Source organism: Pipra filicauda, unplaced genomic scaffold, assembly GCF_003945595.2.
Source record: "Pipra filicauda isolate LSUMZ 115617 unplaced genomic scaffold, ASM394559v2 scaffold214_size1419223_pilon, whole genome shotgun sequence".
Taxonomy (NCBI): Eukaryota; Metazoa; Chordata; class Aves; order Passeriformes; family Pipridae; genus Pipra; species Pipra filicauda.
Window position 1 is genome coordinate 460,641 of NW_024104326.1, and position 17,056 is coordinate 477,696.

The following is a 17,056-nucleotide window of genomic DNA, read 5'->3' on the forward strand; positions in this document are numbered from 1 at the left end:
ATACCTACCACTATTTCATGCATCTGCCAGATGTACCTGGATGCATATTTTCAGGATATCTCTCTGGAATATTATATCTAAATATTTTATTTTTCAATTAAATATATAATTTTAAAAATCAATTTTACCGCAATTTCTGAAGAGAAATGCAGTCCAACTCAATAGAACAGGTTCAATAGAAAAGTCAATCTTAAGTGACCTTTGGATTGTTGAAACTAAATATGCTCTTGAGCAGCAGCAGCAGTCAGATATTCTTTTTGCCTCCAAACAGAATCCACAGTGTCATTTCGCTCAGAAGAGTCATAAATAGTATCGAGTAGAAACTGCTTCTTCTTTTTTTTCCAGCTCTACTCTTAAACACCAATACTATGCTCGCGTATGTGGAAGCAGTGCTGTTAGCTGAAGGCATGCCCTGTAGAAATTAAACACAGTCCAAGATCTGTGAAATGTGGATTCCTCCTGCCAGAAGCTAATTTTCATGTAACAAGTCAAAACCTTCTTGGAAAGAACTTATTTCACTGAAAATGCCTATGGCTAGATGTCTTACATGATTTATTTCTATGACTTCAGTTTTATCCTAAAGCCTTACAAATCAAATCAACAAATAAAATGTGATGGAAGAGATCTGTACAGTTTTATTTTTGTTTTGTTGCACTAAACCGATAAACAGGGAACTAGAAAAAGAATGGGACATTCAGTGAATATTGAGCAACTATCACAACTGATGAAAATTATTCCATAGTCACTAAATATTGAAAGCTGAGACATAGGAGAGGAAAGAATTAAAGTGCACCTCATTTTATCCAGATGACCTGGAGGATGGAGGAGGAGAATGAATGAATAATATTCAGCTTTCTAATGACACACCTGAAAGCTAAAGTATCTTAGACTGAAAACTCCCCTGTGATGCCAGTTTGGAGTGACAGATGAGCTTCTACACATAGAAGTGTCTGCAAAAAAACAGGTAGACAAATACCTGTAGCCATGGTATCTTCTGAATTTGAATTTAGGTGTTTGCTCTGAAATATTTCCAGATGTTTCTTACTCTTGCTATTGTCAAACCAAATGGACAGTTTTTCATTTGACATGAAACAACGTGGTTCAACAGACTTCACAGATTAGTATAGGGGAGTGTGTGGTATATATTGTGTCTCAAATATGTAAAGAAAGTTCACTGTTTAAGCCTTCTTCAGCAGTCCTATGCAGTAAGTATATGATTAAGATTTTGGCCAAAATGGTTTGCAAAATCAACAAGTGATGAATAAATATTTATTAAAAAATGGGAAATGTAACACATTCAAATTATTACTTCTCATGGACTGATGTATTAATTCCTTCTCCCACACATTCACATTTCGAAAACTATCAGGGCCTTGGACTTCTTGCATACCTTATGTTTCACATTCTGTACTAACTCCAAGAATTCCAAAAAATACTGGAGACATGCCAGTGAAAAACCATAAACTTATTCCTTTTATTCAAAGGGAGCAAGACAAAGATTCCCCTTTTATGCAGCAGGGATAAGTGCAAGGAGAAGGAGCATATTTCACTTCAGAACAGAACTCCATAGTGTTCTCTATAGAGGCACAAACTTTTCAGTCTCTAAAAAGCAAACTATGCAGATAAAATTCATAAATGGAACATAAGGAAAACCATTTCCAGAAGGGATTTTTTCTGTGCATCCTTGTGCTTTGGAACATTTCACTTGTTCAGAAATGTGCCGATTTTAGCCTCCACTTCTCGCAGACACAATTTTGTTTATAGGACTGATGTATTTGCAGATATGTCTATCAATTTGTGACAACTGACCTGTCAAGATCAATGCCTAAGAAACTAATTGCCAGCACTGTTACACACAATGAGTACTGTTGTTAAGGCCATTAGAGTCTCATTCTTCGTAAAAATATGTGCTGAGTTCCTACCAGAAGTCTGAAGCCAAAGGTTCTAGCACAGCCATCAGGTGATAGGAGATAAAGGGCTTTTAGATCTGATGATGGTGAACTACTTGCAGAATCAGCAGTTGCAGGATGTGTTTTTAAAAATATCAGTGGTCTCTGGAACATGTATTGAATGGCAGTCTGGGTGGGAATTTTTTGGTTCTCAAATTACTGGGTTATGTGAGTTCAAGTTTTGAAATCAGCTACTCTATGAAAGGTTTTCAACTTAAATCTTCCTAACTTCTCTTTCTGAAACAGTCCTGTTGCTGGGAATCCCATAGTTCTAGCCATACATCAGAAGTTAAATCATCCAATAAAGACTACACAGAGGAAACAAATGTAGAATTCAGACAAAAAGGTAATTTGTTGGAAAATACTGACTCAATACATGTTTCTGATCTTTATCAATATTTACGGCATTTTCAACCAGAACTTCAAGGAAAGGCTTGGAGAGAGAATCACAATTTTAACATTTTAACCCTCCACAAGCAATGCAGAATGAAACAAACATACTTACTCAAAACACAGACAAATACAACCTAGGAATATCAAATGATAAAGGACATCATCCAAAGTATGTCTGTTGAACGTGCTGTTCAGGACTTTGCCCTGAAAGGTATTTGTATCTGCCAGGACCTCCAAAGAAAACTTAATGTCTGTATAAGCTTAGGGTTCCTGAGTTCCCTTTGATAAACCAGAAGTCAAATTCTAAAAAGCAATTTCATGACTTTGTTAATTATGTAGCTGTTGGCTGCCCAACATTTACTTGAGTGATTAGATCCCCAGGGGAAATCATATTGCGGTGTCATGGCAAACTCACACCAGAGAATATCAGAAACAACTCCATGCAAGTGTGACAACCCTCATCAGCATAATGAGGCAGACAATCCTGCTCAAATAAATCAAGGCTGCATGAATTAAACTCTGATCTGCAAGATTCACTACCTCCTGTGAACCTGATCAATTAGATTGAGAGCCTGTGTGCCACTTCCTTTAGGAGATGAACGAATGATAAACTCAGTTATTTATTACACATCTGTTTGTCTGCAAAGTCTGCCTGTTCATGCGACTCTATTACACAATAATTACAAATTCATTGAATCAGGAACTGGAATTTAGATTTTCTAACTCTGCTGTAAACACACCATTAAACTGTGGCAAATGTCTGTCTCAGGCCCAAACAAACTGAGATGCAAATTACCCCAAACTACTGGTAAATACAGTTGAAAACTGACATTAGCAAAAAACTATTTGATATTTCTATCACAGCATTGAGTGATCATCTACACTATTTTAGTTTACGACATGGTAGCTACTGTCCAAATAATACATGTCACTGCTATATAACACAATTTTAAGTATGACACCATCCTAAACATGATCTACTTTTCAGGGAAAATGTGATTCCCATAAGAAATAAAAAAAAGATAATTATCAGCGGATGTATAGTAATGTTTGAAATGGTTATAATCTATCCAGAGTATACATCTTTTTTACCAAAACCTGAAATCTTCTATATGTTGACTCCTTTGGAGTTAAGGTTATACTATCCAAAGAAATTAAATTTGGGACCCCCTGCCTTGACACCTGAAAAACTTCTAAAAAGCAGGAAAGTGAAGAGAGTGCAAGGCAGGCAGTTCTCATTCTAGGAACCAGAGGCACACATATAGACCAGAGCACATTTTCTGTGAATATGAAAGCTGTTCTGTGCAAGGAGTTAAATAAATTCATCTATGACACTCACAATCTAATAATGCTTTTAGATTAAAGTTGAATTAAAACAGATTTCACTTCAATGACCACCTGCTTCTTAACCTTGAACTCAATACAGTGTATATCAAGTATGATGCTCTTAATAACATCGGTGCCTCACTCCCTTGCAATATAGCTAAACTCTTACTGAAACACTTATATTATAAAAACAGATTTTAAGTGAACATGATAATAAAAAAATTACACAAACAAAACATAAACAATGTTTATGTTACAGGAGAGAAAATTAATGTTTACAGGAGAGAAATATGAAAGAAGACAGTGGTCCATTAAATACATGGAGTAAATTGAACACTCCTCTGCTGCAGTTCTAAGGGATAAGAGGAATTTAATTTAAATTCTAAAACAAATTTAAGTCCACTTAAAACATTTAAGTCCACTATTTCTTTCTAAATGTAGTATAACAGTAATCTACAGAATTTGCTGTCCTACACAACAAAGTATTAGTAGGACTCACACTTCAGATTATGTGTCATTATTAAAGAACTGATAGGATTCCTGAAACATCATTTCCATTTTTATGACTGGAGTTGCCTTGAAGGCACTAACATCTTTTAATTTAAAATATAAGGTAACAATTAATAAAAGTTTAAAAAACATTTTGGACTGTATATTTGTGTAATCCACAGTAATATAAAACAGGATTAGGAAAATAAAAAGGTATCTTTTTATTTTCATACTAGCAAGCAAATCCAAACACTGATGCAATTTATTTCCATCATGGCTACATAACTATTAGGAATATTCTAACATTTCTACTCCAAAGAATAATCTTATAGTTATTATTAGGGATAAGATACTGGACAAGATTTATCCCACCCTGTTCCATGGTCAAGATGCTCCCTTTGCCATTAAAGGGCCACACAGAGGTTGCATCTGCGGGGTAAAAGTTTAGAGAAGGGCAGGGAGATCATGGAAAGTTGCCATCTCCCATTCCTGATACCACAGCAAACCATCTCCTGAGAAAGTAAACCCTTTAAAGGCAATGACCAGCCAATATAAAGTGAGAAAAATGGAGGAGAGGGAAGGGCTGCCTCCCCTGGGGCTGACATGCCACTGATGCTTCTACAGGAGGACCCTGGTTTTCTGTGAAGGACACAGATGTGACTGTGGATGCTTTAACTGGCCTTTAAGAATGAGAGATCTTCAGGGAGAAGAATGCCATTTATTCCAATTTTAGTGCAAATTTAATTTTTTTTTGCAAATTTATGGCGCTATATCAATGATAATAAAATTTCTCCAGCGAATCACAGGAAGATGAGCATGAGGCAGTAAGACCTAAAAATTAACAAGTCATTCTGGAAAAACTTTACTGCTTTTTCAATAGTACTGCAGAATTAAGAGCACAGAATTAAGCTGCTGCTGAAGAGAAGAGCACAGTATGCTTGTATCTGCATTTTAGTTTTAGTTCACACAAGGTCTTATGAAATCTCACATAAGAAAATTTGATTTTGTTTCCTGAATAGGGACAATATCGCATGATTTACAGACTAGCTTCTAAGCAACAGTGAAGAATGACCAAGATGAGGAAAAAAGTTCTTAGGTAGCTTAGAACAAGTCAACATCAAGATCTTATTAATAGCTTTTTTAGTGTTTTGGAACAGGAAATAGGAAATTAATAAAATTAAAATGTCAAAGATGCAAAGATATCTCAAAACTACAAAGTGTTAAAAATATGTCAGAGTAGTACAGTGAGAAAAATAAATGGGAGTGGTAAGAATTCAGACATGAAGAAATAATATGCATCTTGCATAACTGGAAGTGAACACTGATGGAACAGAAAAATGGGAAACAGAGATACTTCAACTGAAGAAATAAACACAGAAATTAATGTTGACAAATTGTGCAGGATGAGCTGCAAATGATGGTGAGCCTGTGAAAAAGGGCAACTGCGAGAGCATCACTGTGGTTTTGGACTCCACATCTCTCATGGCATAGGCTGCACAGAGAGCACTCACAACACAGCTGAGAAGAATATATAGTCTTAATACAATATTTAGCACCTGTCTGAACAAGATTTAGGCATGATGGAAGAAAACCAAGGGAGAACAGGACAAATACTGCTGGGGTGGAGGATTCAGGTCATAAAAAACCAATAAAAGATACAACTGTGAATATTGAAGGTAATGATGACTAAGGAACAGAAAAATTAGAAACAAAACTAACTAAAAGGCAATAGAACTACTGCTGCTAACTTCTAATAATCTACAGAGACCCTTTCACATCAAATACAAACTGTTTCCTAGAAACATTTATTCATTCCCAATGCAGACTGCGAAATGACAGACAAAAAGGCAGAGATTTTTTCAGTATCTCTAAACAAAGCAATTTTTTTATGGGAAAGGCTTGGCACATCCAGGATATGAGGAAGTACCTATATAAAGGAAATCAAAGAACACTCTCACGGTTCCTGAATTCACCAGAGGTATCAGATCTGAGCCAGTGTTTCACACAACACTGGATCTCAGCCAAAGGTGATTAGGATACTTTTGTCCTGTGTGGAACAACTTCAAGTCGCAAAGTTCAAGGTTTAAACTGTGATCTCATCAGTTTGCCATTTCTCAGATGAGTGGATTAATCACCATCTTTAAGCCCATTATAGTTTTTCACAGAGGTAAAAGATATAGGTGTAGTCTTTTTGAAGAATGTCATAATTCTTGAATACTTGAAAACCTCAGGCATTTTCAACTTCAACAGAAAAATCCATTCCCCACTGCTGAAATGAAGCCATTCCTAGAACTCAGCCAGGGAGAAATTATGTAGAAAGTGCACAGGAGCAATTTAAGGTCCCAGCCTACAATCGTTAACTTGGGAAGCCTACGTAATACTACTGAATCCTGAGAGTTACACTTATATAAAATTAATTGAGCATAGACCTAGAATAGAAAATAAAGAAAGTTCAAGAACACTGAAGGAGGGATTTGAGTAGGAAAGAGCAATTGACCTGAACTGACATATCTAAGGAAACAGATATACACCACTGCTCGCCTGAGAAGCCAGCAAGATAAATGGCAAATATCTGGGATTAGGATGCCACATAAAGTCTGCCCTTGAAGTAGCATAATGCCCTTCAAACTATGTAAGGCAACTGGCTCACAATTAAGAGAAAAGAGTAGAAGTAACTGAGTCGCTACCACACAGATAATCCCACGAAATTCTGATTTAAAATTTAAGAAAACAAATCTCCAGTTGTGCAAACAAAATGTACCTCAGCAAGAAGCTCCATAGTAACGAGGAGAAAACTTGTACAAATGGGAATAAAAATTTCAAAATAATTCAAACAGCTCAAAATCAAAGAAAAATGATAAAAATTACATTGCCTTAAAACAAAATACAAATTATTTTCAGAAACATGTTTTTGTCATGTAAGATCACCTACAGTATTTAACCACTATCATTATCAGAGAGTAACTAGAGTCTAGGATATGGAGTCTCTCTCTCTCCATGTCATTTAAAATAAGTCCTACATAATAGACAGGGAAAACCTAGAGGGGAAAAACTACAATAGCTATCTCAGAACTGATAGTTTAGGAGGACAGAGGACTATAAGCAGAGGCTTTGGTAGAGGTATTTCAGCATTAAAACTGTGATTCTCTAAAAGCCTGTGTATTTACTCAGCTCTTGCTCTACAAATTCTGCTGTCCACTGCAATTAACAATTTTGACCCTACCTATCCTAACTCAGCAGTATCTTGCTCAACAACTTTTATGGTTCATCATTGCAAAGAACATCAAATATTTTGGTGTGAGAGGACCTGTTTTCCCTTATGTTCTTCATTAGCCAAAGATCAATTCAACTAATTGTAATGACCATACTATTAAAAGCAAACTATTTTATATATAATAGAGCTCTACAACATAAATGAAGATTAGACACATTATGCCTTATACTACTAATATTAAGGAAGCCAAGATATTCTTATACATGCATTTGTGTATACTGTTTTCTGCAGTACCCTGACTGAAGAGTTTCATGGAAAATTAAACAGTGTAAGACTTCTTACACTCCCTGGAAACGGATCAGCACCATATACTTCATATTGCATATACATCATTTAATATTATGTTGAAGGACACAAATTATGAACATCATCTTTTTTTGCTGAAATAAGATGCTGCTCCATTATTTGGCAGAGTGAGACATTATTTTGCTAGCAAATAATGGAGGAGCAATGATACCAGTTCAGAGTTGCTCCTCTTTCCATATTGTGATGGCTGGTGAGCATCTCTGACCTCTCATGCGACACAGAAACACCCAGGTTCTGCTGTGCTGAGCCTGGGCAAAGTATGTCTGGGGTAGCAAATCCACACTTAGCAGAAAAAGGAGTTGAAAGGACATGACATGATAAATGTAACCTGTTAATATTCATTATATGAAAGTATAAATAGGCCATCTTCAGCTCTGGTAGAATAAATTGCTTCAATTAATACTACTCTTTGAAGGAGCAGTGACTGCAACATGCTGATGTTATTAGTGCAGCAACACAGGCACTGAAAAAGATGTAGCACTAAATGAAGCAATCATAAGAGTGATGAAAACAATATGAACAAGAATATTATCCTCTGATGGCTTCTTTATAAAGTACAGGCAAGTATTGCTCTGTCTCCAAATTTTTTGTATTTAATTTCCCTAACACAAAATCAAAACATAGTGAAAAAGGTATGGAAAATAAATCTGAGGTATTTTTTCCTAGAAGCTCACAGGCTTCTCTATTGCAAAGCAGGCAGAAAATTTGCACCCCTGTCAATCTGCAGTTTTGCCACTTTTCAAGGCTTTAAGATATGAATAACATGCTATAGTGTAGAAACGCTGCTGTTGAATCAGATGACAGCATTGATACAGAAAAGATGTATGTGCAGCACCACGATTCTTTTAAGGGTCAAATAAATTAACTGTGAGTACCCTAGATTCTGCTGAGTCAGGCACTTGCCAGGGGCATTGTAAATTACCCTTTGATATGGACAACCAGGTCGCTAAGCATAAAATTAAAACTGTTAAGCAATCATAAAAGTTAGACCAATCCAGATTTAAAGTCCTCCACAGATGTCACTAGTTACCAACTTAAAAACCCTACAGCATGAGCTCCTTGCCACTGGGTTACCTATTTGTGTAGTGGTTTGAACCTTGTTTTCCCCAGAGACTAAGAGAAGTGGTAGACCCCAAGGGGTGGAAACCCCTGGAAGTTTTGAAGTTCTGCCCAATGGGCGCTCCTGCAGAAATGTAAACATACCACAACCAGACCGGAAAAGAAGAGTTGTAGTTTTGGTTGTTGTAGGAGAGGTGGCCATGTTGTAGAGCCACGAGGTAGGGGCTCTGAGCCCCTTGGGGCCTCTGGCCCCCTCCCAGCCCCTGGCTGGGGGCTGCAGGGACCTGGAACAGCATAAAGCTGGGCTAGGTGTCTGTAGTTATGCCGGGAGATGTTTTCTCCATGGGCACAGAGCAGCAGCCGACGCTGACCAGAGAAACAGTGGCAGAGAGCCAGAGATAAGAACCTGAACTGAAGAAGCAGCAGAAACAACATGTAGCACCAGAGAAAGGACTCCTGGAAGGAGAGCCGAGAAAAGGAGAGCCAGCAGCTGAGAGCTACAGAGTTCTTGGGGGTAAGACTGATACCAGATCCCCAAAACTCCTGTGAGACCTCCTGGAAGGAGGAAGATGATGGACTCTTACTTGAAAGAGCCTTGAAGTGCGACATGCACTGTAGAAAGGAGCTAGAGAGCTCCGAGAGGAATGCAGGGGGAGTTGACCTTGGCTTCCCCCCCCTCGCACTGCTGCCACGGTGGCAGCCTGAGAGACAGGGCACAGAGGCCCTGCAAGAGATACCAGACCGTCACGAAGACCCCCCTGTGTCTTCGTGATATGACGTGGTGAAACGACCTTGTCTGGGGTTACGAAGTCCACGGAAGACCCCTCGGTTGTGAGGCGATGGGGCCGGGGGAGCTTGAATACCTCCCTCGTGGATGCTGGCAGAAATCCAGCTATCAGCTGCTGCATGCATGAGAAGAAGAAACCTGCTGCCTCAGAGGATGCTGCTGTTTAAGGACTGGAAGGGATCTGTCCTTCTTTCCCTCCTGGACTTTTATTTGGAGGAGAGAAGAGATCTGATCCATTGTAAATACATATGTCATGGTAGAGATAGTTTGTGATCATGTGTATAATGTGATATGGTATTTATTTGTACAGTCATTGTAATATATTTCCCTTTCCCCCACTTTGGAGTCTGGTGTGTTTTGTCTGGAAAAAACCTCTCTCACATTAGGTTGAGATGTGGGAGGGGGAATGGAGCTAGGGAATTGGATTTTGGGACTATCTCAAACCATGACAATTTGAAAGACAAACAAGCCCCTCTTCTTTCTTTTGACATTTAAAAAGCAAAGTCATTGCTCAGTGACAGTGAGAGACAACAGGTGCTGGACTCCAAGGATACTCTGAGTGCTACAGCTAAATACTGGAAATCAGGTAGCTCAAAAGTAGCTGCTTGTGAACAAAACTGAACCAATTCCCAACACCATTACTCATCATGTGTGGGTAAAATGGAAACAAATCTGTTCCACACAGAGAACAGATTCTTTTCAAAGCTTCCAAATGCTTTTTGGTGGGCAATTACAAGCTTTTGAGAGAAGAACTTGTTATCTCTGCAGTGGTGAACTCAGCAGACTGTTTTGTAAACAAAAAAGTCATCGAAAAGTTGGATCTAACAACAAATACAAATTCTTGTTGATTTTCTATAGGTTCCTGTACTGCTCTGTGCAATGTAGTAACCAAAGACCTCCCTGTAGTGACATTCTATTAATTCTACTGGGGAAGGAGAGCAAGAGAGGTTTGTGCAGCTGGACAGCTGTTGGGACCTGCCGTCTTCTCCAGTTGTTCTACACAAGAGCTCTGCACTTATGGATTAACTGGTACACTACAACTGGCTATGGCAAAACAATTGCTCTTTTTTGCAATTCCTTACTGGATTTCTTGGAAATTATCTGAGCTGAATGCTTTTGCTGTCTCGCTACATGTTCGAGCAGCCCATACGTATTTCTGCGGTTCTAACAACCGAACTTTTCACAGCCTGGCCCATGAGAAACAGACTGTGGTGTGATTTCAAAAGGTGCACACCTTCTGAAGCTTGGCCATCATGAATTCACTTTCTGATTCTGGGTGATAGCACTGAGTCATCCCAGAACAAAATCCAAATTCAGCCCACTCTTTGGTGTCACGTACCGAGCCAGCTCCCATTTATGTATTGAAACCGCTCTTCTGTCATGCTCCTGACAAAACTCCACAACTTCAAGAGTATTTTTTTTGTAGAAACTTATTTAAAAAATAAAATTCTATCTAAAATTTTCGAGATTCGAAAATTTTATCTAAAAGTTTCGAGATTGTCTTCTTACATTTTTCCCTGACATTTGTGTACATTTGTTATTTTATTCCATTTTTCTACCGTTGCTATTATCTAATTACCTGATGATATTTTGGTGGCCTTGATATAACAATAAGGACAATGTTCTAGACGAAAAGTGGATTTAAAAATGTAATTTATAAAACAAATAACACAAAGAGGTCAAAGTTTTAGATAAAATGTTGGTACTTTAAAATGACCATTTAAAAAACCCAATATTTTATCAGAATTACTGTCAAGACAAGTTAATATTCTCTCTTAACATCAGTCACAACCCTAAATGTCAAAGTTTCACTGCTAAGGATTTTAAATTAATTTTGGCCAGCTCTGGTTATCACACTGGTATCTACACCCATATCCATGAAATATTGAAAATTCTTGTCATAAATTTAAAAGTTCTGTTTTTTCTGAACTTTCCTTATTTAGATCTTTTCAATATGACTTTATCTTTATTTTTGCTTCTCTTAGAAATGACACAAAATGCTTTCAAAAATTTGCAGATATTTTTCTCCAACAAAGAAAACCGCTGAGTAAAAAAAAAACCCATAACTTGGTGTTTGGTAATGGATAATTACCTCTCCAAGAAACAGAAGAACAGTAGATAGTATTAAGGATAACATGGCTTTCCTTCTGTACAATGATAGGCATTTAATGGTTTTAATTAACAACAGAGCTATATTGAAACAGCTTTCAAAAATATATTTATCCCTTGGGCTTTGTTACATACATAGAGCAGGTTTTGTAAGGCAAATAAAATCATCTTGCTCATGAAGCCAATTAGCAGAGAATATACAAACATTATATCCATAGATATTATCATTTATATAAGCTATATACCAGTTGCTAAGTATTCACAAGGAATATAGCAATACACTTAGCTAATCTCTGAATAGCCTTCATAAAGAAACCGTGGTAAGCATGAAAAATATTTTTACATGTTACTGCTTACTGCTTTTGCTTACAACCTATTGCCCTGCTTCATTTTTCCCTGCTTCAAATCAGCATTCAGGAGAATTTTTAGTTTTTAAAAAAAACAAACTGGAAGTTCAGAACTTCTGAGCAATTTTACACAGTGACAGACAGTGCACATTGGGTATATAAGAATGATTACAGTAATAAATACTTTTCCCAAGCTCCACAAACTGACATGTACCAGCGAAACTCCATCACTAGAAAGGATGTGGTAATTTCAGCAAAGTAGTCAAAGGTAAGAAATGAAAGCAGGTAAGAAATACAGCTTGTACTCTGTGTGATGCTTAAAGGTCTACCTTCCAGATTCCTTACTACAGCTTTAAAAAAAAACACTGATCTCCAAGAACCTTTATAAGAGCACCCTACATCATGTTTAAGACGATTCAATGATTTAGTAAGTTTATATAATTACTACAAAGTTCATTTAATATTGCACCTGATGTGCTGTTGTTCTCAAAGTCTTGAAGAAGGTTCTAGAAAGGTCAGGTCCGATCAAATTAGAAAGCAGGACATGATTTATCCATGGTCCAAACTTCTCAGTGGGAGGAGACAAACTCTTTCAGCCCATGGAGGGCCACAGATAAGCAGCAGAGCCTCCAGCGAGGGAAAGGCAGCAGCTCTCTGGGAATGACCCAGCGGTCAGAGCTCATTTTAAGATCACCCTACCTTAAAACATTACAAGATTTATTTCTACTGTGTAAATGGCTCTCGGTCACTGCGGGGCAGGCAGTCTCTCAACAATGAACAGCAGAGTATTTGTATGCAACATTAGGACTAAAATGGGCAATGCCCTCAGAGAAATATGGATGCAGAAATATGGCAAAGAATTACTACAAACATATCTGAGGAGGAAAAAACTACACACGTTACAGTCATTAAATCCCTTTCTTACTGCTTTAACCTGATATTCTTTTTGTTGCTATGGTGATTGTTATCCAGCCATTTATACGTTTAAAGAAAAAATCAGTATTCCCTCTCATGAAATTCTAAGTGTAAGAAATATCTCCTTAATGCAATATAAAGACTATTTCCTCAGTGGACCCATCAGGCATTCATTTTCCTAAGGTCTTCTGAGTCCATTTAAACTTCTCTCTCCCACACATTCTGTGGCAATGAATTCCAAAATATAAGCATGCAGTCTCTGAAAATGTACTTTCTCTTACAGGTTGTAAGCTGGCCACCAGTTCATTTTATTAAGTATTATCTAGGTTTCAGCTATGAGAAAAAATGAGTAATTGTTCCCATTCCATCTTTTTATCTCTTTGGTTCCTAAGCACCTGGTCATACTCCCTCCTTTTGCCTGCTTACTGAGCTGAAAAATAGTGGCCTGTATACTCTGTTCATATAGAAGCAATCTGATATCTCTAGTCACCCTTTTTCCTCTTATATCTTTTCTAGTTATTCCAATATTTTCTGGAAGTTGAATAAAAATAAAAATCATAAAAACCCAACCCAATCCAAATCATAGAGACTGGTCAAAAATCAGCCCATGGAAAATTCAAAATCTGACCTTAAGAAAGTCAACTTTCTTAAACCTTTATTTTAAAATGATCTTAAAAGAGTTGTCTTAAAAATCTTTGACACTGCATTTCAGCATTAAAATGCAGAAAGAGCTGAACAAGGGAAGTGGAAAGCAAATGTCAATAATGGAAATGGAATATATTTAGATAATATATGCTTAGAAAATGGAAAATAAACACCTACTATATGGACAGTAAGATGTAGAATTATTTAATGTTTCTTGGAAAAAAAACCCTCTCATTTATTAGAAAAAAATTATAACATCCTCCATTTTATTTATTGTTAACTCTTCCTTAAACCTTTCCCTTGCATAAGCAGAAGGTGGTATATACAAAGCAGAAAGCTATGAGCTATCAATAATCTCCCTTCTCTCACTAGATCTACAGTAAAATAAATAATTTATTGGTAATTGCTTCCCATAACTCTTCATAAGTCTAAGGGGAATTTGCAGCAGTTGCTGAACTTCCAGTATTTCTGTTTCCATAAAGCATATCAGGCCTTTACCACTGTTCCAACCAACAAGAATTTTCTTGTAATTCACAAAATTGCCTTATAGGCCCCAGAATGTCTGAAGGCTACAAACCTTGCTCACAAATCAAATTAATTAAAGGAAACAAAATTAACAGTGTGTTAATAATTATGGGGTTTTGTTCACATCTCCATGGCAAAATATTCCCAGCTGCTGGAGCAGGCCTAGGACAAGCACTGATGGCTAAAAGCCCCTGCAATCTGTGGCTGTCCATCAGCTTAGTAGCTCGTGATATTTGAGTGAAAACTTGCCCATTACCGACCTATAAGGGCCTGCATTAGAGATTAACAACCAGCTTTCTGGCAGACTTCAAACTGCAGCAGCTACAGGGAGGGGTGAACGAATAAGCAATAAATATCATTATCATATCAGCCCAGGAGATGGTCCTAAAATGCTTCTAATCGGTACTCCCAAGGTCGCAGTTAGTTGAGAGTCCGTGCTTTGATGGACACACAAAACTGACACAGCCAAGGGTTGGGAGGGAACTCCAATAGCTGAGGCCCTTCCAGAACTGGCAGCTCAGCCCATGAAAGCTGCTCATGGCCCTCCTACACTGGGGGCTGTCACTCTGGTACCAGCGCAAGCGCACACTCACTTTTAGAACTCCAGGGAGGGAAATCATTTGACTGTTTCTCATCCAAAACATACTGAAAGGCCTGGCTAGCCAGATGGGTTGGGTACCCAGGTCACAGGCCCTGCATCCCAACAGTAGGAAGATGCAAGTCTTCAGGTGGTCCTTCTAAAGGCAGATCCTGATTAGAGACAGCTTCTCCAGTGAAGGACTTTTCCAAGACTCAATCTAAGATCATAACTGAACTAGCTAAAATGTGCTCTTGTAAAAATATATCCCTTCCCACATTCACCTGGGGCTGTCATAAAAATGGCATTTCTTCGTCTCTCCTTTAGGAAACATGCAGCTGTGATTAAATATATATATATATGATATACATGATATATGTAGACAGATATATACGTATATATGCATGCATAAAGAAGCCTGTGCAATTACCCCTTGTAAGAATCTGGCAGAGCTTCAATTGCCTTTCAGTACTGAATGTCACAGTCACTATAGAGAGATACAATTTAAAAAAACTTATAGAACTGAAAAAAAAATCCCCAATACTCTAAACTAGTTTTCAGAGCTTTTTTTAACCTAGTTACTTGTTCTTCTTTTGGGATGCTTCTATCTCCTTATGCCAAGTTTCTGGTCTTGAAGTGTTACCACATCAGCTTCGGAGAAAGAATATTGGACCTTTCAATAAGCAGGAGCTGGCTGTTAGTATGAATAAATCTTATGTTAATGACTTTCATCAGGACTTTGGTATGTGTTAGTCTGGCAATATTACAGAGACTGCATGCGTATATAGAAAATCAAAGAGAACTAATTTGTATAATGGGCTGCATATGAATACGTCAGAAACTACTGGTTAAGGAATTGGTTAAGACTAAAAGACCAGCAACACATCAAACAATGAAAGTCACCAGTACATCATTCCTACCCTCAGAACAGCCACCAAATCAACACAAATTTCTTCACAGGCACGTTAAAGGTCACTTAGTGGATTGTGTGCAAAGTGCTGACATTACAGCTCACGCAAGATTTCACATCCAATATTCTTCAGTAAAACAAACTGACACTCTTCCTATCTCTGGCAGATATGGCTTAGGATCTGATAAACATTTCAATGATGGTGTAAATTACTACAGTAGACCAGCTATTAAAGTGTTCCAGGCTATCAGATTGTTAAGTCAAATAACCAAAATGAGCCTAGGATTTTTTATTTTTTTTAACAACTTTTTTCCTACACTTTCCCTGAAAATGTAATACTGCTGTAAAGACAACCTGGAAAACAAAATGTTCTACACCGGAAGAAAGCAGAGAAAACACTTTTCTCTACTTTTTTTGTTTAAAGAGTTTTACTAGTTATATTGAGCAACAATTTTGAACAGAGGCATTTTGGGACAGGGAGAAATGAGGAAAGCAAAGTGAAGAGCATGTGCTGGCACTGTCCCCTGCTTAACTAGAAGTTGCACCTGCAACTCAGTGTGACAGTAGCCTCTGTGCTAGAAGTAAGAAGACTAACACCAGACTCATATTTTGACCAGATTTCCTATGTAACAAAGCAGTTGCATATGAAAGAAATAAGGTAGAAGAAGGAAAAAAGAAGATATAGTAGATTTCCTCCTCTTCACAGATTTTCTGTATTTAACTTTTTCCATTGAGATGTAAAGCTAAACTGAAGCCTGCTGTGAATACAAACCCAGGAAACTCAGCAGATCTGCACTTATTTTGTTTGTGCTGACCTGTGGTCCTAACCCTTTTTGCTGCTTTATAGTAAACACCTTAAATTGTTACACGAAGCAAAGGCATCTATCTACCTCTCTCTGCTACCATTCCTGCTTCGTTGCCCTGACACACATGCTCTAGATCTCATTAGCTTTCTCCCAGGATACTTGCCCTAACATAACATGAGCATGAAACTTCATCTCAGGTAAACTGCACCATGACATTCCAGCTGTGGAACTGCTTCCTAAGCATTGGCACTCATTTCATTTGTTTATGTATGACTCACACAACTTTTGTAGTTCCCAAGAAAAGGTTCTGGCAAAGGATTTTAACACCACTCTGGCTGTTATCCTGGTGGTTTCCTCAGTTTAGACTTCAGCCTGACACAGGGGTGGAACTGGAAACAGGAGCATATTTCCATAACTAGTCCAAATCTAATATGAAGATGAATGGAAAACTGAGAAGAGAAGACTGAAATGATTAAGTAGGAGCATGAGGGTTGCATAAGCAGATTATTATGAAATATCAGCAATATATGATAGTGCAGTTCCTGAAATATCAGAAGGAGGAACAATTTGATTACTCCTAGTTTCTCCTCAACAATGATACTGGAACTGATTTAAACACATTAACATCACTGAAAGTCA

General features: G+C 37.6%; 1 protein-coding gene across 2 annotated transcripts in view; it reads right to left on the reverse strand.

Annotated features, from left to right (window-relative positions):
• GRID1 (glutamate ionotropic receptor delta type subunit 1) overlaps positions 1-17,056 on the reverse strand; it is a 525,483-nt gene that overhangs the window by 58,987 nt on the left and 449,440 nt on the right. The window lies entirely within an intron of this gene.